This window comes from Ictidomys tridecemlineatus, chromosome 14 (assembly GCF_052094955.1).
Source record: "Ictidomys tridecemlineatus isolate mIctTri1 chromosome 14, mIctTri1.hap1, whole genome shotgun sequence".
Taxonomy (NCBI): domain Eukaryota; kingdom Metazoa; phylum Chordata; class Mammalia; order Rodentia; family Sciuridae; genus Ictidomys; species Ictidomys tridecemlineatus.
Genome location: NC_135490.1, coordinates 17,081,716 through 17,109,103, shown reverse-complemented (window position 1 = coordinate 17,109,103; position 27,388 = coordinate 17,081,716). Strand labels below are relative to the sequence as shown.

Below are 27,388 nucleotides of genomic sequence, written 5' to 3'. Positions count from 1 at the left end.
TATTTAACCTATATTGTTATCTGGGAGGAATACATATAATGTGGCTTAACAGTTTCCAGCTTTTATTGTGATAAAAGTAATGATTTAATACAACATAATTAGTTAAGCTACTTGTTGCTCTCTTTAATGCTGTGTCCAAGAGATAATTTGCTGCCTTCAGAGTTGAGGTACAAAATGTTTTCTTTTTTTTTTCTCTTGTTTCAAACACCACAGAGCAACTGCACACCCGAATTAAAACTGTATCATTAATAATAGTACAATTCCCCAAAATTTAATTTCTCAGGAATTTGGGCTCAATTCTGCTGTAATTTAACCTATAGAGAATTGTATGTCAGTGCTTCAGACTTGCTATACTTGGGATAGCAAATGTCTCTCCAAAGCCTAAATGTTTGTGGCTTGGTTCCCAAAGAGATAATGTTGCGTGGTAATGGAACCCTTTTTAAAATTTTTTGTTCTTTTTAATTATACATGGCAGTAGAATGTATTTTGACATATCATACATGCATGGAGTGTAACTTCCCATTTTTGTGGTTGTGCATGTTGTGGAGTTACACCTTTAGGAAGAGGGGCTTGGTGGGAGGTCTTTAGGTCTTTAAGAGGAATGCCCTTGAGTACCCTCCCTTCCTTTCCTTGCCCTCTTTTGCTCTCTGGACATGAGGGGAGTGGTTTTGCTTTATCACCCACTCTTTTGTGTTTTTTTGTTTTTGTTTTCCAGTTTTTCTCTTTTTAAAAGAATTTGTTCTTTCTAGATATACATGACAGTGAGTTACTTTGACATATTATACATACACAGAATAAATATAACTTGTTCCAATTAAGGTCCCATTACTGTGGCTGTATATATTGTGGAATTACATTGGTTGTGTGTTTATATATAAGGATAGGAAAGATGTGTCCAATACATTATAGTATCTTTTCCATTCCCACCCCCATCCCTTCCTTTCATTCTCTTTTGTCTAGACCATTGAACTTCTAATCTTGCCTCTCTTGTTGGGATGGGCATCCATATGTCAGAGAGAACACTCTGCCTTTGGTGTTTTGGGATTGGCTTATTTCACTTACATGATAATCTCCAGCTCCATCCATTTACTGGTAAATGCCATAATTTAATTCTTCTTAATGGCTAAGTAATATTTCACTGTGTATATGTACCACATTTTTTTTTTATCCATTCATCTGTTGTAGGGCACCTAGGTTGGTTCCATAGCTTGGCAAGAAGTAAAATCAAGAATCAATACATGGGATGGTATCAAACCAAAAAGCTTCTTCACAGTAAAGGAAACAATCAAGAATATGAACAGAGAATATCTTTACCACCAGCACCTCAGATCATTAATCTCCAGGATATAGAAAGAATTCACAAAATTTAACACTAAAGAATCATCATCATCATCATCATTCATCATCATCCAATCAATAAATGACCTAAGGAACTGAACAAGCACTTCACAGAAAAAGAAATAGGAGTGGTCAAAAAATATATTAAAAAATGTTCAACATCACTGGCATTTAGAGAATGCGAATCAAAACACCATCCACTCTTTACATGACATGACCTAAAAGCAACAGGTTATCCTAATCATGGTCTGGAATTTCTAGAACTGTGAGCCCCAAGTAAACCTTATGTTGATTATCTCAACTATTTGTGATAGTATTAGAAAGTTAATACAGGACTGAACATTTCTAATTGCATTAAAATTTGGGTCTCTTCTGATATTTCACAGTCAATGTGGCCTTTGGTTGAATACAAATTTAGTTAAGTTCAAGTCTCTGCTCTGCCACTTTCTATTTGCATGACCCTGAGACATTCCCTTAACCTCCCCAAGACACAGCTGCCTCCTCTGTGACATGGATGATAAAGTAAGTCACCTGAAGGAGGTTTGCTTCAGTTGTTGTAAATTAACACGATGCCTTTCAAATGCCTGTCATCCTAGTTTCATAGTGAAGAGCTTTGCCCACAGCCACAGAATAGTCGTCTTTCTCAACTTCAATAAGAATGCTGAAGAGGTAACAACTTAGACACTTGTCAACATTACTGACAACTCCTTTGTCACACCAAATATTCTGGATCTAGGAGCAAAAATATCTTCTTTCTAAACTGCTGTTTGCATCTCACAGAATGTAGCTTGTTTATAACTTTTAGGCTTCTGATTAATTCTCTAAGAAAATAAAATAAATCCCGAGCGTAATTTCTCTTCTCTGAGTTCTTTTTTTTTTTCTTTTTGGTTCAAATATAAATGCTTCCTATTCAGAAGGGAATGAAAAGCTTTATTCTTAAACAGTCACTTCATTGTATCAAAACTCAACTATCTAAGACTGGTAGGGATAAACAGATTCCAGTGTATATAGGTTTATTTTTTCTATGCTGGTATAACTTTCTGTTTATTTATGTGCAGAATGATAATCACAAATGATAAATGCATTGTTAAATCTTCATTATGTTTTATGCATTATTGATAGTGACAAATTCTTCGTTAAGACCATAGAGTCTACCAAAAATTGGATGGCAAAAATCTAGGGATATTTGGGTTCTTTAATTTTTAAAATGTTGGCAAAGAAAACATTGAAAGTAGAGCAAAGATTCTTTCTTTAATATTGTAAAGAAAAAAAAAATGAAGAGAGATAGTATGCACACCTGAGCTTTTCAGGGGTGTGAGAATCAGTAAAGGGTAGCATTTAAGAAGATTGATATCAGAGGCACTGCTTCAAAAGGTGATTAAACTTCTTCCATAACCTTATCTCTAAGGTAGAATATGTCACTGTATCTAACTCTCAGAGTGGTGCTTAGAACATTGTTTGGCATGGCATAAGTATTAGCTCTTCTAATTACCCTGTTCTTAATATTTATAATTCACTGAGAACATTAAATAAGTGTTCAATAAGTCTCTTTATAAGAAAGTGACTTTAAACATGGTCTATAATATATATATATATATATATATATATATATATATATGGTTTTTTATAGTTGAATCAGAACAAATTAAAGAGTGGATACTATATATTGCTGATTCTTTTAAAATGTACTTATATTTAATATTAATAACATCCCTAATATCAGCATTAGTCTTACTTAAAATTGGTAGTTCTCTTATCTTTTATCTAATATGTGCTATCCTGTGGCCATTAATTCAGAAAAATTACAGTAAATATAGGGAGATCCACCCAGAACAGGAGGACAAGACTCCTACCCATACTGTTAGGTTTACTTTCCTGCCTATTCTTGCAGTTCCTTCCTAAATGAGCTAATCTTCTAATCATTAATACTTGTCAAGTGTCTGCTTTCAACAATCTCATTCTATGCTGGAATGCTGGAATAATGAAAGAAATTCCAACTCAGCCTTCAATAGGCTTACCCTGAGATAGTTGAGACAAGTTGTAAGATATGTATGTTTGTAAGGTAGATTCCTGTACTATGCATAGTCATAAAGTAGAACTAATGTGACAACCAGTACACAAAGCGTCATAATAGGCCTGGACTCCCATCCTTTGAAAGACATACGGTCAAGTTTAGCTCTTGCTGCCATCTGAGAACTGGGGTTTCCGAAGTGCCATCCTACTTCATGAGATGGTTCACTGTGCCTGGATTACAAACAGCGTGGCTTGTCCTAAACACGTGCTTTCCTTCTGGGAGTCTGGAATATTGGAACATGCTAGGCAAGTGAGTCTATAGGACTAGTTCCCAATAAAAACTTTGTGCAATGAGCCTTTAATGAGTTTCCCTGGTGGACAACCCAGGGCTGCAGGAATAATGCACTTCCCGTGTGGTCTATGGGGATGAACTTTTGGAAGCTTGCTCCTGGTTCCTCTGGGCTTCACCCTTGTGTCTTTTCCCTTTACTAATTTTCCTCTGTATCTTTTCACTGTAATAAATCATAGCCAGAGTATAATTATGTTTAGTACTATGTTCTAGAAAATCAGAGACCTTGGGCATAGTCAAAGGGACCACTGACATATTACCTTACAAGGAAATACAGACAGAGATTATAAGAGTTCAGAGAGGGATCATTTCATATATTTGGGACAGAATAGCCTCAGAGAAGTTTTCTTGGAAAAATGGCATACTCAATAGGGACTTGAAAAATGGTCATGGACTGATCAAATGTCAGGAAAGGAGGATTAAAGGAATCTAAGAACAAGGCGTGGAAGCTAGAAAACATAAACATAGATTAGAAAGGAGACACATTAAATAGTTTTTAAGAGGTTTTTCATATGGCACTTTGAATAATAGAATACTTTCACTTTAATCATACAAGTATTATCTGACTTGGAAACAGAGAAATGGACTTAGAACCATCAAGGTCCCTATGCCCCAAGACTTTTTAAATAAATTATATGAAACTGAACATTATTATTTTTACCATTCAGGACTATAATTTATAAACATAATCTTGCTGCTATGATTACGCAAATTCCAAATGTGGTATAAATAATTAAAGTTGAATGGTTAGTGAGTATCAGTTTTTACCTCTGAATCTTCAAATCTTCATACCCATATATTATTTAATTGCAATTATATTTTGAATTTTATGTTCATTTCAACATTTGTTTCTTATTAGTGTATATATCTAGTTTGTTTTAATAAAAACAAGACTATAACTTTATTAATATTTTAGTAATATTGGGGTGTCCTGAATAAGTTAAAGTTGATCCAAGAGCTACAGAGAAGCCACATGGGTGCAGAACAATGTATATGAGATTGTCAAAATAGATGTGAACAAAGCATTATTTATTTATCCATCACTTCTTTTTTTTTTTGAAAAGCTGCTAAGAGATTAGTTATTCTTGTTGCTGTTTTTTTAAACAGAAATAATTCACAAATAGTTTCCTTGAAATGTAAAATTAGACAAATTTCACCTTTCTTATACTTCTATGGTAGGATAATTACATTCAACTAGAAACAGTTTATATAAATCAGAAGGAAAACAACTTTCAAAACTAAACTGTCAAAAAGGAAAGAAAGCCTTGTACTTTTGATTCAAGTCAACAGAAGTTTCTTTTAAATAAAATACTGTGCTTTGGGGTTTGATTCAGAAGCAACTCACAAAATCTAAACTATTTATGAAAAAAATTTAAAATCCACTACCTTCACCAAGTCAGATTTCAATAGTTTCCCATAATTTCCTAATATATTTTATAGACTTCCTTAACTTCACAAATGTACATCTGAATTTTTCAATTGGTTTCTATCCAAAAATATAGAACGTTACGGTAATGATGATATTTAGTTTATAAAATATTATTCCTAAAACTTCCTCTTGCATGAATATCCTAGTTCATGCTGTAACAAATGAAAATGTTTGATATAGTCAACACAATTTACTCAATAAATAGTTTTAAGGATGTACTGTGAACAGGCATTATACTATCTTTAAGATTCCAAAGTATTTTCCAGGAAGGTCAAGGTGAAAGTGTTCCCCATATGTAAAATGTACTGGGAATTCTTTCAACTGAATCTGAGCCAAGCCTTTGCATCTCTGAGCAGGTGTTTAATGTTCTGATTTTTTGAGAGATCCATCTTGGCTTGATCTGATACAAGGGGCCTATAAATCAGCCATACCCCCAGACATCATATAACCTTTTGCGGGTAAGTGTGATAGGTTGTTGAAGTAAAGTGGGATGTAAAATGAGGAAATAACTGAAAACGAGTTGACTGATCTGAGAATTTTCTTAGAGCCTCAGTCTAAAGTTCATCCTGAGACCAACACTGAGAAAATGTGTCCGAATTTAGTTGAGTTAGTAATAGTGTTGGGGGAAGATTAAGAGAATCTGAGACCTTCTTATGTTCTGAGACTTGTCCAATATATATATACATTCACTCCTTGGTTGATTTCTCTTCTAGCCTCATGACTTTATTATAATTTTTGGGCCAATAAGTCTTAAAAAGATATTTTTTAGCCCAAATCTCTGCCACGAAGTCCAGACACAAATATCTGACAACTCCAATTTTCTACATAAATGCATAATGGAAAGATGTCTTGGGTTGCCCAGAGAAGATTCTGAGATAAGAACTTTTAGCAGTGATTTACTAGTTTTCCCAGGAGAAACCATTACAGGCATGAGAAAAGCAGGACAGGGCAAAAGTCAAGAGAAGCTCCCCTGCTCCTCCACAGGGACTCTGTCACATAAAATGCACTTCAGTGTGTCCCCTGTGGAGGGCAGGGAGCCAGGCTTTCATTCTCCAGTGTTTGTCATTCATTGGCTCAGGGTCATGCCCAGGGGAGAGGAGAACTTCAGGCACTTGACTCTCTTTACTTGTGGGTTACCTGCCCAAGAAGCCAAAGGGCAGTTTCCCAAAGAATTGAAGTTACAGAACTTTATAAACAAGAGCATCCGGGAGCTGAGGGAATCGTGTACTGAGTAATGAGGAAAGGGACCAGAAAGGATCCAGGTGAAATACTGACAGTGTCTGCTACAGCTCATCCTTTGTACCATCTTGAGCCATAGGAACTCATTCCATCCTCTCATGAATTCTTATAGAGGGTGATTGTTTACCACATCTAAGGAAAATATTAAAAGGCATATGTTAGGAGAAAGAACTCTTGCTCCTGAAGCGGCCGAACCATAACTTCTAACACTCTTCCCAGTTATCTCTTGTTCTTGATGATCACTTCCTTTAGTCTAAGTGGCTTGCTGGCGAAGTGTCTCTGACCTCCAGTCCTGATTTCCATGCCCTTAGCAGGACACGGTTGCTGTAATCATCCAATTACAGTTAAAATTGTAGGTAGGTAAATGAAAAAATGCTTTCCCATTTCATAGCAGCAGCCTCACCTCCTAGCAATGGGAGTTCCGTTGTTCAATGAATTGCTGCTCTGCCTACCGGACACATGGCTTTTGTTATTAAGCTCTTGAGGACATCTCCAGCCATGTGGTAACTGATGTCATGGTCAGTTATTCAGCCTTTATAGGGGCCAAGGAGCTTTTTTCTAAGTGGTAAAGGGAGCTCTGTTTCAATAACATGATCTTGAACTCTAGAGGTTTCACTATGATTCTCCATTTGGAGATTTTTAGTTCATTTGCTGTAGCATTTTCTAAATAGAATGATTTTTTTTAAATCAGACCTAATGAAAGATATTTAATTATATCTGAAAGGAAGATAAATTAAAATACAAGTAATAAAACTGCATAGTCCATTTGGAGCTTGATAAAAAAAAAAGAAAGAAAAGAAACTACGTTGCATTTCTATTTATCCATGGCATGGAATTTGCCATTTTATTATTGCTCCAGCATCAAGGCTGCTCACATCACAAGCTGAAACTCCAGAGGAACCTTGTCCCTTTTTTGGGCTGGTCTCAAAACTGCAGCCTTTCTGAGTCATCTGATACAGGGGTCTGTGCATTATTCTAAGGTGCTTAGATTCCTATGGAGCACTCTGGTCTTTTTTAATGCTAAGGAAGGGTCAAAATTTGTCCTTCACTCTAGAAAGAATCTATTACCATGCACCAGACCATGAGATTTCTAAAAATCTGACTGCTTTATCCAGCCCTTGAATACATGTAGGTTTTTTTCCTTCTACCCTCTGGAACACACAGGTCTAATGAGGCATTCAGAGTATTGGTTTCTTCTGACTCACTAGATCTGATTATAAATGATGGTGTCATCAATACAATGAACTATTCTTATGTTTGGCAACTGCCAGACAATGGAGGTCACCTCCAAACTATATTGTGAAATATCCCTGGCACCAGGCTATGAATGTATACTGAAATCCTTACCAGGTGAATGCAAACTGCTTTTAATCCTCATTTATGGTAAGTATCAAGAATGACACAAGCATTATAGATTGGTATCACATAACAGAGATATAGGGTGTAGATCTGCTCTATAAAAGATATCACATGCAACTTATTATTATTCCAGGATTCTGCAGGAAACAGAGTGAAATTAAATGTTCTATTGTGTTAAGTTATGATAAAAATATTCTTAATATGGAATGAGTAGGTTTTTCAGAGCACTGATCCCTGGACCATGCCAGGCCAGGAATTCATTGTTAACCACAGCACACAATTTTCAGCTATACCATAGAGAAGGTCTAGTACAAAAATTGCACCAGATGTTAGTCCCATCTTGAGGAGAGAGTAAAAGTCAAGGAACCATTGTTTTCTGGAGAGTAGAAAAATATATGAACGCCTGGGTGAGAAATTTCCTCTTTGGCTAATGGTAAGAAGGGAGCTGTAGAGACCAGTTAACATTTCAGCAGCTGAATGTTGGGGGCACTTTTCTTCTCCTTAGTAGCAAATTTTAGAGGGGATATAATAGCTGCCACTAAAGCTGACTCCTGAGACCTCTGAGACCCACTTGTGTATCACAGTAAGTTCAATTCACTTCAACATAGCTTCTGCAGGATTCTAATTGGGCATGCTTTTTGAGGAAACTTATAAGAAGAAGTTAAGTGGGATTAATTGGGATGAAATACAGCCCTCATTGCCGCATTTGGTCAGAGTTCATAACTGATAATCACCTTCTTATTCATCCAGAGCTATACTGGATTTCTTTTACTTTTTGCTAGCATTTCTGCTGCAGAGACTGCTTGCTTGAGGGATCTGGTTGCCATGCTTTTATCAGGCTGTGTAACTATATTTGCCCATTTATAGCCACATTTTGCAAGGGAAAAAGGCACCCTAGTATGTCACTCAATGAGTGAACATATTCTCCCTGTCACCATTATGTAGCAGAACTTTCTCATGCTATCAGTCAGGATAGTAGCTGAAGACTAAGAGTGTGTTCTAACATAGGATAGGATTTCACCTAACATCATCTCAGGCCCAGGGACTCACTTTATAGCAAAGAAAAAAAAAAAAAAAGAAAAAGAAAAAAAGTGTGCATGGATGTGTCATGATGAGATTCACACACCTACCAGCCTGCTGCTGCTATTTGATACACCAGTTACAGAGCTTTTTGAAGGTTCATCAGAGGTATCAACTTAGAAAAGACAGCCTTGGAGAAGGGAGCTAACTCTCATAGGATGCAGTATGTTTTATGTCAACATCTACAAAATGATGCTCTTTGCCTTTTATAATTGGCACTAAGGGGTAAGAGCAGAAGTTACCCTGTTCATCATCCTTTTGGAGAAATTGTGCTTCTAGTAGCCTTCACTTTGGACTCTGTATGTCCTCGAGTTCTAGTTCAAAGAAGGAACACTCCCAACTAAGGGACCAGTAGAAGTTCCAGGAAATTGAAAACTAGGGGTGTTTCCTGGCACTTTGAGCCTTTTGTAATAGTAACCCTAGCAAGTAAAGAAATCTATTACCTTTGAAGCTAGCTTTCTTCCAGTCTGCTAAACTTTGTCAGAGGCCTTCTGTTGTATTATTGCAAGTGGTAGGTATGGTGGTCTGTGAAACATATTCTCTCCTTTTACTTCATAAACATGGTCCTTAAACTTTAATCTTTATGATTTGGCAGTTTATTTCACCATTAGAACTACCTTCAGTGTCCAGCCTTCTAATAAGTGGAACTGTTAGAAGTTCTTTTTTTTTATTATTTTTGTCTTTTCCACATTTTTTATTGGTACATTATAGTTGTACACAATGATGGGATTTGCTGTTACATATCTGTACATGCACATAGCAATATAATTTGGTCAATATCACACCCAGCACTCCCCCCCCCCAGTTCCCACTGCCTGGTCCCTTTCCTCTACTGATCTCCTTTTGATTTCCATGAGATCTGGCCCCACTTTTCTTTTCCTTTTTCCTCTCTAACTTCTGCATCTGAGAGAAAACACAGGTCCCTTCGCCTTGTGAGTTGAATTTATTTCACTTAACATAATGGTCTCTGGTCCCATCCATATTCCTGCAAATTTCACTCTTTCTTATGGCTGAATAAAAAGATTAAATTAAATAAAATTATGTATATATACCACATTTTCTTTATCCATTCATTCATTGATGGACACCTAGGTTGGTTTCATAGTTTATGCTGTTATAAACATGGGTATGCATGTATCACTGTAGTACAATGGTCTTCATTCTTCAGAATCAAAGTTCTTTTTAATGTGAACAACATTTGTATGTAGGTAGGAGAAGGATTTCATCACTAAAACAAGAAAATTTGGCTGATGGTCTTTAAGGACTGTTTTAAACCCTGTCTTTACTATTGTCAGTGACTAAATCGTAGAACAGAATGCTCACTACAAAGTTAGGATCATTAGTATTTTATCTCCCTCAACATAGTAGTAGATGGATATAGTCTCTTTTCAATCTTTAATCAGTTTCATTCTATTGCTGTGCTGTTGTGAAGATCCCTTAGAAAGAAAATGACTCTGGGGGAAGTTCGAGGTCAAGGTAATTTTAGTAGAAAACAGAGTTTGTTGTTAGGATACGCTATGTTTTCAGAGATGAAACATAAAAAATGAGGCTGCAGGTTTTGTCTTATGTGTCAAACACAGTGGAGCATGGGATTCTTGTTGGCATTTAGTCTTTAGGCCATATGTCTTCTTAGCTGAAGAACTCTGACCTAACACCAGGAGTGCAGGCAGTTCAGATCTCTTGATGTAATGCTCAGCCAGACACAGACTCCTGAGAACTCAGAAGAAAGGTCATGCCAGCCACCCACTGGGAGAGGACAGTCAGAACCGAAGAATAAAGCCAAGACTTCAAAGGAGTAACATTGGCAGTGGCAATCTCGACATATGTAAAAGGAATCACCTCCGTTGAACTTAAACTCTTCCATGTTCCACTTTCCTACTTTTCAAATGTCCTCCTTTTTACTGTAAAACATATTAGTAGATTTGTGAAATGAATTGAGGCTATCACATCTCTTAAATGTGCCTTATGATGTGAGTAGTACTTACCCATCCTATAGGTTATAGGGAAGAAGTTTTTTTTTCTGAGTCTGGGTTCTTGAGGTCAAGATGAAAAGGATTCACTTCAGGAGATGGATAGGAAAAAATATCCTATATAGGTGAATTTTCAGGAGCAAACAGTTGGTTATTGATACTAAAATTTCCCTGTCCCCTCTAGTAGCTACTAGACACGGGTAGCTACCTAAATTTAAATTGATTGCAATTATACAAAAATTTAACTGAACTGATTGATCATCAATGATCCCAAGGAATTAATAACATATCTCTATTGTTGTGAGTGTAGTGCTGGTAATGTTGGAAGTACTCTTCCAGGCTAAATCATAAAGCTGTAGTGGACCTGTTTTTGGTTTCTATTATAACTCCAAAATCAAATGATTAACATGTGGTTTTGTGGTGCCAGGGGTGAAAATCATCCCTCCTCACTGACCATCTGTCATATTAGAGAAGAAACAAAAAGCAACTTTGCAGTTTTTGTTTCTTTTCCAATAAGAAGGGATTTATTTTACATGAGATTGATTTCACTCAATTTATTATGTTGGTGTAATGAATCTCGGAGGTAATGGGAATAAATAAGTTTGAAGTCTAACTCCCCATAAATGAATAGTTTTCTGTGATTTGGGGAGATGGGGGTAAGAGAGAGAATGCAAAGGAAAAGGAAATGAGTGCTATCTACTATTCCTCTGAGCAATCATAATTTTCTCTTCCTCTGTGTTTCCTCAACTAAAATCTCATAAGAAAAATGGATTGGAAGATAAATTATTGTTACTCTTGAACACCTTTGACCTCAATAAAATATAGAAACTTTCTTTAAATTCATGTTATCTAATATGGCAGGGAGATAGTTACATCCTAACATTTTTTTAACCTATAAATTTTTTTTGTGGGGGGGTAAAATCTATTTTGTGGATTTCCCAACTCATGATGTTGGTATAGTCAATTTGGATTGACCATCATCTATAAAGCTGTATCAGTGAGGGGTTTGGACATATTTTAGTTCAAATTTAAGTGGTGTTATTTTAGTCATCTTTTGGGATGCTGTGACTAGGATACCTGACCAGTACATTTGTAGAGGAGGAAGAGTTTATTTGGGGATTCATAGTTTCAGAGGTCTCAGTTCACAGATAGCCAGCTCCATTCCTCTGGGCTCAAGGTGAGGCAGGACATGGTGGTGGGAGAGTATGGGAGGAAAACAGCTCACATGATGATCAGAAAGCAGGAAGAGAGATCTCTACTTGCCACATACAAATATGTACCCCAAAGTCATGCCCCTGTTGCCCCACCTCCTCCAGCCACACCCCACCTGCCTTCAGCTACCACTCAATTAGCTCCATCAGGTGATTAATTCACTGATTGGTTTAAGGGTCTCATAACCCAATCATTTCTTCTCTGAACCTTCTTGCATTGTCTCATATATGGGCTTTAGGAGGACATCTCACAACCAAACCATAACAGGTGTAGTTTAAGCTATTAAAAGTCAACGAAGTCAAGAGTTTTGATCATCTTTAATCCCCTTTAACAAAAGATTGTTGACATGGTTTCCACAGAATTACACCATCTCCTCTTGCTGCTCTTTTCTCTTTTTTCTTAGATTATTAGATAGTGCTTGTCTATTTTAATGTTTCTATGACCCTCGCTTTTTGTCTTTTTTTTGCATGTTACAGTTGAGTCCTGCTTTTATGTTTCTCTCAGCTACATTTATTTATTACTTCCTATCATCTAATATTTTCACGTCCTTCATCATCCCCTACTTTTGAGCTCTTTCCATGTATCCTACAGTGAGGAGAATGTTGGCAGCTGTGTTGCTAATGTAATTAATGTGCATAGTCAATTTGGATTGACTAGGCCAAATAAATCCACTTTGAGACATAAAACTACCCAATTTGGCTGTCTTTGTTGATCAGATTAACTGGATAATTGTCAAATCTCTATCTCACTAATTACTGCGGAGACACATTATGTATTCCCTCATTTGATTCTCATTTCATTAAAATTTACAACCAAAACTGTATGAGGAAATAGTGACATATAAATAGATCAATTTAAGATGAAATTCAATAACCATGTGCTTTGTTCCCCGCTTCATCTTTCCGGTGAAATGAGGAAAAGGAAAAGTTATAATAAGTTTTTCTTGCTGCCACAAGGACAAATATCATCTTGGAGACTCCATATCCACTAGACCTGAAGTCAGTGAAAATATCACACCGTCCCCAAAACACCATAATTCTCAGGCCCAGTGACTCTTCTCCCTCAGACTCCTTGTGACTCTTCACCTTCAGAAAGTGAAAATAGAACAATTAATCCCTCATCTCAGGCCTTCTGTCTATCAAAAGGGAACATTTAGATGACCCAACTACAGTAAAGTACTTATTTAATATTCTTTTATTCAGCAAAGGTCTTTTGTACTGGTTCATGCAAGATGAAAAGAATGTGGTTTCTTTCCTCTGAGGAACTTACCTCTATCTTGAGGTCCCAGACAGGTCACCCAGCCATTCCATATTAAGGGCTTTCTTGATTCTCATTCTCTTGGTTATTGCCACTATTTCAAGATGATTTCTGTTTAAGGTAAGAAAAAGCAAACATAAAAATTACTACTCATAATGGCCCATCTAAACAAATAGACAAAAACATTTTCACTAAAAAGTTAATAGCAAATTTGAAGATTAATAATCCATGTCCGAGTGGTTAAATTTCATAGTTTGGACAGACTTACGATAGGAGAGTTTGGTCTTGCCAAAACTTAGTTGTTCCAAGAATAAAACAAGTTGACTAAAAATAATTCTTAAAATACGCATTTAACTATTGTATTTCTAGACTTTGTACACTGAATTATAACAGTGTACTCATTTTGTACACAGCTTTGTTCTTGTCAGTTGAGTGTTTTGACTTTTTTAATGGAAAAATTCAACCATATCAATGTTATCAATGCTTTTAAGTTAGCATTTATTGAAACTTACGTGTCAAGTATTGAGTTAAACATTTTGCGTGATTTGTAAAGATCCCTCCTGTCCAAGTATAAGGTGACAATTTGCTTGATGCATAATACATAATAAAATTAAATTTGAAAAATTTAGATCTGAGAAAAAAAACCCTATTTATTCCAAAAGTGACTTTATTGGTCACATGACAGGAGTGGATTTTTAAGTTTCTTGGGGTTGGAACTTCAGGATGCTTAATGACCACCTGCTGTGTGTCAAGGATCCTAATAAGTCCTATACACCTGCTATCACTAACACTGACAGAAACTCTTTTAGACAGATTTACAATTTAGACATTGGCAAACTAAGACTGATTCGATGATTTACTCTACGTCCTCCTGCCCCAACCAATGGCAAAACATGGGTATTTAACCTTGGATTGTACTCCAAGAGTTACTTATCCACAGGGTGCAGTGGGGGTCCACCCCCACAGTCCCCTTTGACTTTTCTTCAGTGTGTCTTACGTCAAAATGTAAATGGGCACCACAAATTGTACAGGATTCACACTGTAGAAGGAAAGAGGAGTTGTTTAAAAGAATAATTGGAATTGGAGATCATTATGTTAAATGAAATGAGCCAGTCACAGAAAGACAGTGTTATGTGATCTCACTCACACATGTACTATAAAAAAAAAATGATCTCATATAGGTCATGGAGAGTGGAGTCATGATTACTAGGGTAGAAGAGAGGGAAGAGTGGGGAGGTTGCTCAACGAGCACTGAATTATAGTTAGGTAAGCATAAGAAGGTATAGTGTTCAATTGCACAGTACGGCTAATAATGTACTGTGCATATAAAAAATCTAGAATAAAGGATTCTGAAAGGTTCACCATAAAGAAATGATAAAGATCTGAGGAGACAGATGTGTTTACCCCGATTTGAATATTATATAATTTATACCTATATTGAAACATCACAAATATGCCTACTTTTTTATGTTTTCATATGTTAGTTAAAAAATAAGTTTCATTTAACTTTTAAAATAGACAATGCCCGTTATATATCATCTTAAAAATGTGTTATCAACAGATTTTAATAAATGATAGATAATTGATGTGGTTGTATTAAGAAAATATTGGGGGTTCATTTTAGTAGACAATAGAAGAGACATTGGAATCTTTCAAGAAGAAAAATGGCATAATAAAAATAAAGCTAAAAAAGATGCCACTGTAAACTTGTCACGTGGTGCATTTAAGATTTATACACTTTACTATATGTAAACTTGACCTAACCGAAGAACTGTATGTGAATATTGAAGGCGAGTTAAGGCTTTGCATTTTGTGAACTATTTAGAGATGAAGTGTTAGGTTAGATTGGGATGGATTTGAGGAACTAATGGCAAAGAATGTGTCCAGAAACATTACAATAAACCGGATACATACAGGCTCTTGAGACACTGAGCAATTTTGGTAATGAGGGGAAAGAAGAAATATTGATTATGATCAATATTTGAAATGAAGAAATGAGAGATTGGTTTAAATTAGAAATAGGGGAGAAAATAAAGAAAGAAATCTTATGGGAAGCTTCTGAGCCTGGTGAAAGAACAATGGTGGTGCTCTCAATCTGGCTTTGAGGCCCAGGGTGTGACAATGACCAAGGCCAGCGTTGTTCTGAAGCACCTCTGCAGCAGGGTTGGGTTTGGTTTTGGCCTGGAGACTGTTGAATGGGACTTCTCCCTGACATGGGCAACATCCTTTCTAGTGAATACCTCTGGATGCTTCCAGAGCTCCCTTTACTGGACACACCAGTGTCTATCCCCAGCCCCATGCTCTTCCTACAGAGCTGCATTAGCACACCTCTGAGAGTCCTCTCAGAGGACTTTTTCTCTCCCCTGAGAAACGGGATGGGCCCTTGTAACTTCCTTGACTAACTGAACGTGGCAGAAGTGTTGCCATGTGACTTCTAAGACTGGACATGAACGGTAGAACGTGTTCTGCCTGGTTATCTCTCTCTCACCACACACACTTGGACAGCCCCAGGAGGCCGTTTCAGAATGCTGGCTGCCCTCCAGTGCGTCCCTGGAGACACTGCAGAGCTCCTGCAGACAAGGAAGAGCTCCTGGGCCAGAGGAGCACAGCGGTTCTGCCCCTGCTGTTCCAGCCTTCCAGCTCACCTGCAGACAGTGAGCCAGTGACAGCCTCCACATGGTTCCTGCCCCAGCCTAAGGCCTCTGTTGCTGATGCCAGAGGAGCCAACAGGCTTATCTTTGTTGAGCCCCGTCCAGATTGTAGATTTATGAACAAACTAAATGTCATCATTTTGAGACACTTGGTTTTGGGATAATTTGTTACTCAGCCATCATAAGCAGAACACGTCCAAACAGACATTTTCTAATAAGGCTACTTTTCCCATCAGGAAAATATGATTTCCCTCTAGGTTATTCACATCCACAGGAAACATGAACCTTCACTCCTCAGCAGCAGAAATACATCTTATTCCAAATAGTTTTCTCTCGTCACTTTGCATTTAGTGCCTAGAATCCGTTAGGCGCTTATCTTTAAATTTTTCTAGACAAGAGACAAACAGTAATCTCTATAACTTCTAAAATATAGATGATAAATATGAACCTCTGGCTTACCACCAACCCACATGGAACCTTTGTATAAAGTAAGAAAAGTCACCACTTGCTCAAGATACTATATATTTCCATGTATTGTTAATAGATAGACATATATTAATTTACAACATATAATGCACTGATTTATCAGAACAAATATTTTACTGTTAAATGACTGAAAATTATTTGACTACAGTAAACTGCAACATCTAATGAAACTCCTAAGATGTGCCAATGCAAATGGCACCCCTAGGTGCAGTACATGACCTACACAGCTGCCTAGGCCAGTTCTGAGAAGTCTTGAGGTTTTCCTAAAGCTTCTCTTACTTGAAATGGATAGAATCATTCACCCAACCACACCTCTTAGAACTTCTTTCCTATTAATTTTTTCTTCTTTATATAGCTTGAAAATGGTTATTGTCATACAAAAGTCACAAACTAGTTTGGGAGAGTGTATCTCTTAGCAAATCCTATAGACATGATATTGAAATCCTTTAAATTGTGGGGATATGGTTTACCTGTTCTGAGGTGAAGTTCAGAAACAAGATGGTCCTATTGAACATCTGGTTATCATAAATCCAATCAGCGAATATCTATTGAGCATCTCAGGTGTGTGTGTTTGTGTGTGTGTGTGTGTGTGTGTGTGTGTGTGTTTGTCATACATATATGTCAGTCACAATGACAGGAAACTAGGAATACAATGGCCACCCCCAAATTTGTAGTATAATAAGTCATTTATGCAATCACAAAATCATACCACTATATACTGATAAACTTTAGTAAGAGTCATGAAGAAATTTTAAGTCATAGTGGAGCATCTTGGAACACTAGTCTGGTTTCGAATAGAGATTCAAGATTTATATATATTCTTCAGAGATGGTAGTACTAAATATAAGAAGTGATATTCAGGGAGTAAGTGTATATATATATAAAATAGAGTTCAGAAGTCTAAAGATAGAGTTGAAAAAAAGCACTCCTGGTTTCACAGAGAAAAGATAGCAAGGAGCCCCAGAAGAATATAGAAGTGGCCAGAGAGAAGTCAAGAGCATGCTGAGCCACAAAATACTGACCTGGAGGGTGGCGTTCCAAGGAACAAAGTTCTCCGAGTCTAGGAAGGATTTATACTGAGAAAGGATTAGCTATGACACAGATGTAAGCACTAGTTTTCTTAAACTTCAGAGAAAGGGTCCTTGACTTATGAAAAGACAAGAATAATGTTATAGCACCACAAAGAAGTAGGATACAAATTAGTCTGCAGAATCTAGAAAGGCTTTCTGTGTAGCCTAAGCTCAAGCTGAATTTTTATAAGTAGAGTAATAGACAACAATTTGAAAAAGTCATATAGAAACAACATGTGCGAAACCATAAAGGCACAACAGAATATGATGTTCTGGAACTGCTAGTAGTTAGGAGCCAACAGCTGCATTTGGAAAAGTGACAAAGATGGAAATGTGGGATGAGTGGGGACCAGATCATGCACCATCCTTGGTCTAAATTAAGGAGTAGAATTTGAGTATGAAAGTTCTGAAGACCATTTTAAGATTTAAAAGAGGAAAGCAATGTGGAAAGGTCTGAGTTTAGTAAATGCACTATAGCTAATCAATTTAGGAAAAGACAAGACAAGCAAGAGAGAGTTAAAAGGCAATGACAAGCTGCACATGATGGCACACACCTGGAATCCCAGTATCTCAGGAGGCTGACGCAGAAGTATTGCAGGTTCGAAGCCAGCCTTAGCAATTTAGCAAGATTGTAAGCAACTTAGCAAGACGCTGTCTCAAAATAAAAACTAAAATTTAAAAAAGGACTGGGGATGTTGCTCAGTGGCTAAGTGTTCCTGGGTTCAATCTCTGGTACAAAAAAAAAAAAAAAGTCCATCACAAAATAACCCAACCCAATAGATAAATAGGCAAATAAACTGAACAGACATTTCTCAAAAGAAGAAATGCAAATGGCCAAAAAGTATTCAACATGTTTAGCCATCAGGGAAATGCCAATCAAAACTACACTGAGATTTCATTTCACTCCAGTTAGTATGGTAATCATCAAGAATACAGATAACAATAAATGCTGGCAAGGATGCAGGAAAATGGAGCCCTTTATAGATCATTAATGGAATGTAAATTAGTACAGCCATTATGGAAATCAGTGTGGAAGTTCCTAAAAAGACTGAAAAAGTGAAAACTACCATATGATCTAGTTATACCACTCCTCAGTACGTATCTGAAAGAATTAGTCAGCAGACTATAGAGAAAACTGAATACCCATGTTTCTTGCAGCACAACTCTCAATAGTCAAGTTCTTAAATGAATAAAGTCAATAAATGAATGAAGAAAATGTGGCCTATATTCACAATGGAGTATTATGCAACAGTTTGGAAGAAAAAAAATCATGTCACTTGCAGGAAAAAGGATGGGACTAGAGATCATCATGTCACATGAAATAAATGACTCAGAAAGACAAGTTGTGCTTATTTTCTGTCATACAGAATTGAGAAGGAAAAAAAGACAAAGTGAATGTGTAAGGGAGGCTATTAGTGAAAAGGAAAGAGACTGGGGGAAGGTGGGAGGGCAGGGTGATGAATGAGAGGGTGGAAATGATCAAAGTAAGTTATATGCCTATACCAATATGATGTGATGAACTGAAATCAACTAGAAAATTAGAAACATCCAGAAGTTGGTGTGACAGAAAATTTACACTAGTCCTACAGGATATAAAATCCAGGCATAATAATTACATAAAGAATTATAAGAGTGATATGTGTGATATATATACAGGTGTGTGTGTATGTGTGTGTGTGTGTGTGTGTGTGTGTGTACTATATTTTGTTATAGAAGGAGAATAATAAAGGGGGACAGAGGAAGAATAATACTACTTTTGTAATGCATTTATATTGATGTCCAGAAAATACAAGATATTATCAAAACCATCATGTAGCTTTCATGACCCGGACATTTATGCATACATGGGCCACATCTGTTATTTAAAAAACATTAAAATTATATTTGGTGATATAATGCTGGTACAAAGGCAAATACATTAATCTTACATATGAACAAACAAAAAAAAGCAATGGCAGTTGACACAAGTGAATTATAGGAGTTAAAGACGAGAAGTGAAGATAAATAGGAGATATTCTGTAAAAGGTAAAAAATACAGGACTTGCAGACTTCAGAGTTTTGGAGTTAGATGAAAGAGGAGTTTAAGGTGATATTCAGGTTTCTGTCCTTACTACCAGGAAGATATGAGGGTCCATGTACTGCCATTTACTGCTTCAGGGAACATGGGAGAAGAGGAATTTGGGTTATATGTATCCTAGGGTTTTCTAAATGGCAGAAGTCACCAAGCAGGGTGAGCTGAGCTGCTGGGGAAGATTGGACATGGCAGCATACATGCTTAGAGACTGTCTTCCAGAAAAGAAACAAATTGGCATATCTTCATGTCTAATAAAATATTCCTGAAAAATCCAATGAGTTCCTGAAATCCACAGCACAAGTTTCAACAAGAAACCCTGAAATTTTCATTTCCAATTCTCCCAAAGCACCCTGACAGGATGGGAAGCAATTCAACTCTCTCCTCTTCCTGTGGATTTGGGTATTGTGAGAGCCAAATACTACACTTGATAATTTATGGGCATAGCTTACCCTTCTTTCTGGCACAAATTCCATATTGTGGTGACAAACGCAAACGCCTTAGTACATGACTCTTTATTCTATGCATTTATTTCTTAAAAATCAGGACAGTTATGGAAATAAAAATGTTCCATTTTTAATTAGTGTTTACCGCCAAAGAAAGTGGCTTTATCTGCAAGCAGCTATGTTTACATAAGTGAAAGTTAAAAATTACTGTGGTTCTCTAGCTGGCTGAACAACCTGATAAATACAACTGTTAATAGGTAGATAAACGGTAAGGCAGAAACCTAAATTTCATTAAACTCCCATAATTCCAAGAATCCAATGCTCAGAAAGAAACTATAGAAAAATACAAGGTATTCCTGAAAGCATAAAGTCAATCCCAAAGAGACACAGACAATAAAGAGAGCAGTCTTCACAACACTACTGTCAGCTTATTCCACATAACTCACACAAAAAGCTTATTTTCTACCCAGAAAGTGCTTCATGATAGTAGCCGAGATATACTGAGTGTTTATTCTAAAATTACCTAGTGTGAGACGTAAGACATTTATTTCCTTAAAGGAGTCTGCCTGACATTTGAACTTCCTTATAAAATTGCATTAAATATGTATCAGTTTGGAGGGCCTACCAAAATAGAATAATGCATTTTCAATTTAGTCTTGGTTACACTTGACCTGTTTTAAAGTGCTCCTCTAATGAAATGGAAGCTATACCAAAATTAATTCTATGCAAGAGGCAGAACAGATTCTGTGTTATTTAATCATAATGTATATGATCCACTTTGCCTGAGCAGAGAAACAATATCGAGATGGCGATTGCTTTAATCTGGCAGGACTGATAACATTGTCATAATAATCAAAATGAAGTTCAAGTGGTTTTCTGACCTGAATATAACACTCATGTTGTACTATAAGAAATAAGGAAGGGCAGGAAACCAAGGAATGACATCCGTGGCAGTTTTAGCTTGTAGTGACACTAATAATTCTGTATCAAGAGCAACTGAGCTAGGAAAGAAGAGCCCAGAACCAAGTCTTCTTTATTAACATCACCAGTTTAGCTGCTGCATGCTAGACACCGCTCTCAGGATTTCTCACAAGAATTAACTCTTGAGTGAGCCCATCTTTTCAACCTCGCAGGGTTGTTTAAAGAAAAAAAAAAAAAAAAAAAAACTATACGTTTTACAAATGAGGAAACAGTCCAGAGTGTTTCCAAGTTATACCACTGGCAAGTTGGAAATCTGGATTTACAAACTCCTGTTTGTTCCTCTTCATCAGGCAAACTCCTTCAGTCATATCTTGGCACGTGATGTGTGCCAGGCACTCGGTTGGATTTTGAATGTGTGGTGGATAAAAGTCATAATTCAAGGTCGTGCTTTTGCACAAGAGAGAGAGGCTGACAACAGATAAGATGAAACCAAAGTAATATCAGAGGTATTCAGTATCATTGAAGAAATAAAGTGTCAGCACAGAGAAACATGGGGGAAAGTAGGTATCTTTCATTTATTTGTTTTAAATATAGCATAAATTGGCAGATTCTCCCTAGAGTAGAGATATTTTAAGAAGAAATCTGAATCACAGGAAGGTACTAGATATAAATGAAAGACCACTGTGGCAGGGAACAGGAAACTTCAAGGGTCTAAGGCAGGAAGGAGCTTAGTGTCTCCCAAGCAGGTACAGGTAGAAGGCCAGCGTGGTGAAGATGGAAGAGAACTTCACACCCCATCCCCCACACACAAAAAAGAAATAAGATGGGAACAAATCAGACAGACACTACAAGTTTGTAGAAGCTTCTGGATCTTCTTATGGGACACTACAGAAGAATTTGAGTAGGAGAATGGCATGACCCAATTTATCTCTAAAAATCTGTTCTGGCCAGGCCTGTAATCCCAGTGGCTTGGGAGTCTGAGGCAGAAGGATCCTGAGTTCAAAGCCAGCCTCAGCAACTTAACCAGGTCCTAACTCAGCGAGACCCTGTCTCTAAATAAAATACAAAAAAAAAAAAAAAAGGGAATGTGACTCAGATATATATATATATATATATATATATATATATATTCTGGGTTTGGCATGAGAATAATTTGCTTATTTTTTGTATACTTGCTCAGTTTCTGACAATTGTCAATTTACCTATTTCCCCTTGAAAGATTTTGACACATAATGTTTATGATGTCATGCTTTCTTTTTGTATATTTTTTCTAGTATGTAACATCCCTGTTTCCCCACGTGATAGTTTTGCTTTAAGTTCTATTTTGTTAGACTTTTTAAATTGCTCGTCAGGTTTTTTTTTTGTTGTTGTTGTTGCTAATATATTCCTTTAAAAAAAACCTTATGTGTTGTTTTAGGAATGCCACTTGTAGAAAACACCACCAAATATTGTGAAATCTTATTTTTTAATCTATTTTGAGTAGCTGTAATTATTTTATCCAATTGTATATGAATCTTATTTCTTCTTTTATTTGTGTGTATTTATTATTGCATTCCTTTTATAGATTTAGTTCTTTATATTTTACAGCTATACATGGTTCTGTTGTCCTTACGGTAGTTAATCTCAGCGGAAGAGTTACATTGTTCATTTAATCACCAGATTTCCTAAGTTTACCAATAGTGACATGATCACAATAATAAAACCACTACTTTAGCAGAGACTTACAGCTGTCTGTGCTACATTTTATTCATATGTTTTAGAACTTAAGGACTTAATTAGTTATTGAAAAACCGTCTAATTTATTTTAAGTGGATCTTACTAATTTTGTGCTATTTCTCCTTCTCCTCTTCCTTCTCTTTCCGTGCCCCTTTTTCTCTCTCCTCCACAAAAAAAAATTAATGAGAAATTTGGATACCTTTTCCCCCAACACTATGGCACCTAGGTTTCTGTGGATATTTCTCACCTTTACTTATTTGAATACCTGCTCCAATGGTAATTTCATCGTGTGGCCTGAGCAAAACTTTTGAAATCTTAAATGCCTAAGGGATTTTTTAATGTCTTCACATGTGATATTCTTCAATGCTTTATAATTGTCTTCCATTATTCTTATGTCAAATGTTACTATCAAAATGTTTGGCAGTCTGCTTCTTAGAGAGATTTGTTATTTTGCTCTGAATGCTTTTGGAATTCTGCCACTGTGCTTGATACTTCTAAATTTTACTAAATGTGATGTCTTTGTCTTCTATTTCTTGTTTAACACTTTACTAACCTTTTCAATCTGAGGTCTTCATTCTTTTTTAGGTTTATCTTTTTTTTTGGTACTAGGATTTGAACACGGGGCGGGGGTGGGGAGAGGGGGGCTTACCCACTGAGCCACATCCCAGCTCTTTTTGTATTTTATTTAGAAACAGGGTCCCACTGAGTTGCATAGAGCCTTGCTAAATTGCTGAGGCTGGCTTTGAACTCGCAATCCTCCTGCCTCAGCCTCCAGAGCCACTGGGATTACAGGCATGCACCACCATACCTGGCTAGGTTTATCTTTAATATTGTATTTCATATGTATATTTCTATATATTCTTTAAAGTTGTCATCCAAAATAGTTCTTTAATATTATCTTACAAATTGCTACTTCGTTTTTCAGGTATATCTAGCATGGTGTCTATTCCTTTTGTTATGTTCTCTATGTCACTATTATACTTTAATATCTAGTCTTTTCAATTCTGATTTATTTTTCCTGTTTCATGTTGCTGATATCTTTCCTTTCCTGCCTAAGCACAAATTTACATATTATACTTATTTAAAATTATGTCTACAAATAATTGTGCTCTGAATTCCATAGGCTGTTCCATTTAAGCCTTTCTTTTATAACAGTGACATGGCTCAGGCGTCTGATGTCTGTGAGTTCCTGTTTCTCTGAAAATACCTGTTACTGCCACACGGGGGAACTAGGGAAGAGCTAAAGGCTGGGGTGGGAATGAAAACCAGATTTCAAAACCCCAAGTTCCAAACACCTAAGCCACTGTGGATAACCCCGCCTGCGATCACTCCTCCTGAGAAAACACTCTTTGCCTTTTACCTGTGTCTTGGGGGAGAAGCTGCCTGAAGAGATGTCTTTCTAGAATAAAGCTTCCAAGCTGGGGCTGAGGAAGGGAGAAGCTAGAGGCTCTGAAGCACCTGAAGCAGCTGGCCAGCCCCACCTGTTCCTTCATTCCCCAGCCCCCTGTTTCCTGTGGCTTCTGTTTTGCCCTGCGTGCTTTTACAACTTGATTGTTCCCTAAATCACTGCCTTCCTGGTGTTGACAGGTGGTGATGCTGACTTTGATAGTGAAAAGAAGGCAAGGTTGTCCCAAGGGCAGCGAAGGGGAGAAGCTTAGAGGCAAGTTCAAGTCCCCATGGGCCCCCTGAAGGTGCCAGTTCAAGCCTTTGTCTTTGCCCAAGGTGGGGTGACAGTGTGTTATTTATGTGAACGCCTGGAATTCGTGTTATCTTTGCATTTTCCACAAATGATTTTGAAGGAGGTGTTAGGAACCTATGCTACTTTAGTTTCCCTTGGTAAAAGGAGTGTGTATTTATTTTTTCAGTTTATGTTTCTTATATTTCTTTGATTTGACTCAGTAGTGTCCATATTCCCCAACTCCAATTCATGAACTATATTCATGACAGATTCCAAAAGCAGCATTGGATGCACCAGGTCTACTCTGTGGTATGTGACAAGCACGTCACAAAAACTTGCTTTTTATGATATTCTGCCTAGGGTTTTCGGCTAGCAAATTATATGTTTATTTCTTATGGCTTATTTTAGATGTTATATCTCACCTATTTTTCTTACGTGAATTTTATGAAGTAGCCGTATTAGGATTTCTGAAAGAACAAATCTTATTTAATAGGATGTCTTTATTCTATTAACAATTTGTGTGGGTGTAGAAAACTAAGAAGGTCCTTCTGTTTTGTTATTGGAATCTGACTAAATAAAGGGGAGAAAATAACAACAAACTAAAAGCTTAGAGTTAGGATGATCAAAAGGCTTAATGATCCCCAAACAGTCAACATTAAAATAAAATTCAGTTTTCATAAAACCTGATCAAAATGTAAATTAATGCAACATCCTTCCTTGGCTTGAGTTAGTTAACAGTCATTCAGTTAGGATTTTGCTAAATGTTAACGAGGAGGCCAATATCAAGGACAATATTAAGTGAGCATGCTATTTGACCAGTCTAGAAATGTATCCTTAGAAATAATGAAAAGGTGCACGGACATTGCTTTCTCTAAAAATACTTATTTCAATTTGGTGTACAGTCTGTGGTTGGTTGAATAATGGTCCTCCAAAGATATCTGCTTCCTAAACCTTGCAACCTGTGATTACCTTTGTGACAAAACGGATCTTGCAGCTTTATTGAGAATTTTGTGGGGGCCCAGTGTAATCACAAGGGTCAACCTCAGGGAGATCAGAGAGTCACATTCAGAATAGGACAGGTGACAAAAGGACCAGAGTTTGGAGGGAAACATTTCAAAAAAGAACAAGAGGGATCCTTATGGGCAGCCTCTGGAAGTTGGAAAAGACCAGGAAAGAGATCTTCTTCTAGGAAGAACACAGCAGCCCTGCTAACACCTGGATTTCAGATTTGTGACTTCCAAAAGTTTAAGATAATAAATTTGTGTTATTTTAAATGACTAAATTTGTGGTAATTTGTTAAAGCACCAGTTGAATAGAAATGTATATATAATAATAAAAGAGTTCAAAACAAATCAACTACAAAGGCAAAAATATTATAACATTAAAAAGTACACACCCTACAGTTATTAAAATTATGTTATAGAACAAATTTCATTGTATAAGATACACATGCAACATCATTAAGTAGAAGAGTTACTTAACGTTTTGTAACTCTTTTTTAACATGGAAATGATAAATTAATATTACCTAAGATTATTAAGTGCTTCTTGTGTGCCAGGAACTTTTAAAGGGACATACTTGTATTACCTCAATTACTGCTACTGTGAGGGAGATAATATTATCCCCATTTTACAGATAAAGTCATTGAGGCACTGGGAGGTTAGAATACTTGTCCAAGATCACACAATTAGGAAGTGACAGATTTGGAACTAGGACAGTGGATCTTTGAGCTTGCACCTAGTCCCCTTTGTATAAATATCCCTGGAGTGAACAAATCAAACATATGGCAAAGCTCTACAGTAAAAAAGCAGGTGGGCCTAATTTTCTCCCTTTCTTTATCTGAACAATAAACTTTAATTACTTTTGAAATGCAGAAAAAAAAAATTAAAGTTTTTAAAATGTGTTGAGATTATCTTTAGAAAAATACTTCCTGTTCTCATTTTATTTTTAGGAAACAAAAGTACCTATCTTCTTTCAAACTGAACTGCTATGAGGATCGTATATAAATATGCAGTTATCTAAAGAACGAAAATATGTCATGACCTACTTGATTACATACCATTCAGTTTTGCAAATCTAACGTATTCATACTAAAATACCTATCCATTTATTTATAAATACCAAAGATACATGTAAGAAAGTAAACTAAAATTTAACCTTAGGATAAAAAAAAAAGAAAGAAAGAAAAGAAAAAAAAATGGCATGTGTTTAACCTCGTTTCTTCAGTACATACTAGGAAAGTACCTACAAAGACATAACAAAAAACTGCCAAATAGACTATGCTTAAAAAATTACAAAAGCAATTGGTGAAAGATTTGCCTTGTGCTCTTGCTGAAAGTAAGATAACTACTAAATGCTCCCTCTACCAGACCCCTATTCCAAAATATGAAGTCTCTACTAAGCAACCTGGGCAGCTTTCTCTCTACTATGAGAGTTGTGGTTTTCAAAGTAGTCAAAATGCTGATTCCACAACCTCAGTCACTCTCAGTGTCTGGACATCTTGTTGCTTAATTGTATTTCCCCAAAATAAAAGTACATTTACAGAGAAATAGCTATGACCATAGACAGAGACAGGATAGAAGAGCCTTTGTAACAGTAAGTAGTGATGGTTATGGGTTTCATTTATCCATTTTAAGTTCCTTTGTAAAGTAGGTACCATAGATGGTCTTGGAGAAGTTCCCCTATGCATCCAACTGCTGAATCAGGAGCTGGGCAAGGAGCTACATGTTCCATAAACTATCAGTTAAATGTAAGGGAAAGTGAACTCGGTAGGGAATGAGCCGGACATAATATCCCAGTCTTTCCACTGGCATGGGGCCGACCTCTCCTTTTGTTCACAGATAAATAAGTTTTTAAATGAATTCATGATCACCAGGCACTACAAGGCACAAGAAAGGAAATACTGGAAGATTCAGAAGAAAAAAACAGAACCCTTTAGAATCCTGGTTGTCTTTAACTACCAGAATAAGAATATTTGCTTTTCTTTTTAACCATTGCAGCCCAGATCCCAGAATATTCAGTAAATATTCATTGAATGAATTAACAAATCATTTAGAAAATTATTCTTTGGAGGGTGGCAAGAAGTTCTTGAATCTAGAAAGCA

The 27,388-nt window shown here is 36.6% G+C and overlaps 1 protein-coding gene across 10 annotated transcripts in view; it reads left to right on the top strand.

Moving 5' to 3' along the window:
* Marchf1 (membrane associated ring-CH-type finger 1) overlaps positions 1-27,388 on the top strand; it is a 712,326-nt gene that overhangs the window by 564,000 nt on the left and 120,938 nt on the right. The window lies entirely within an intron of this gene.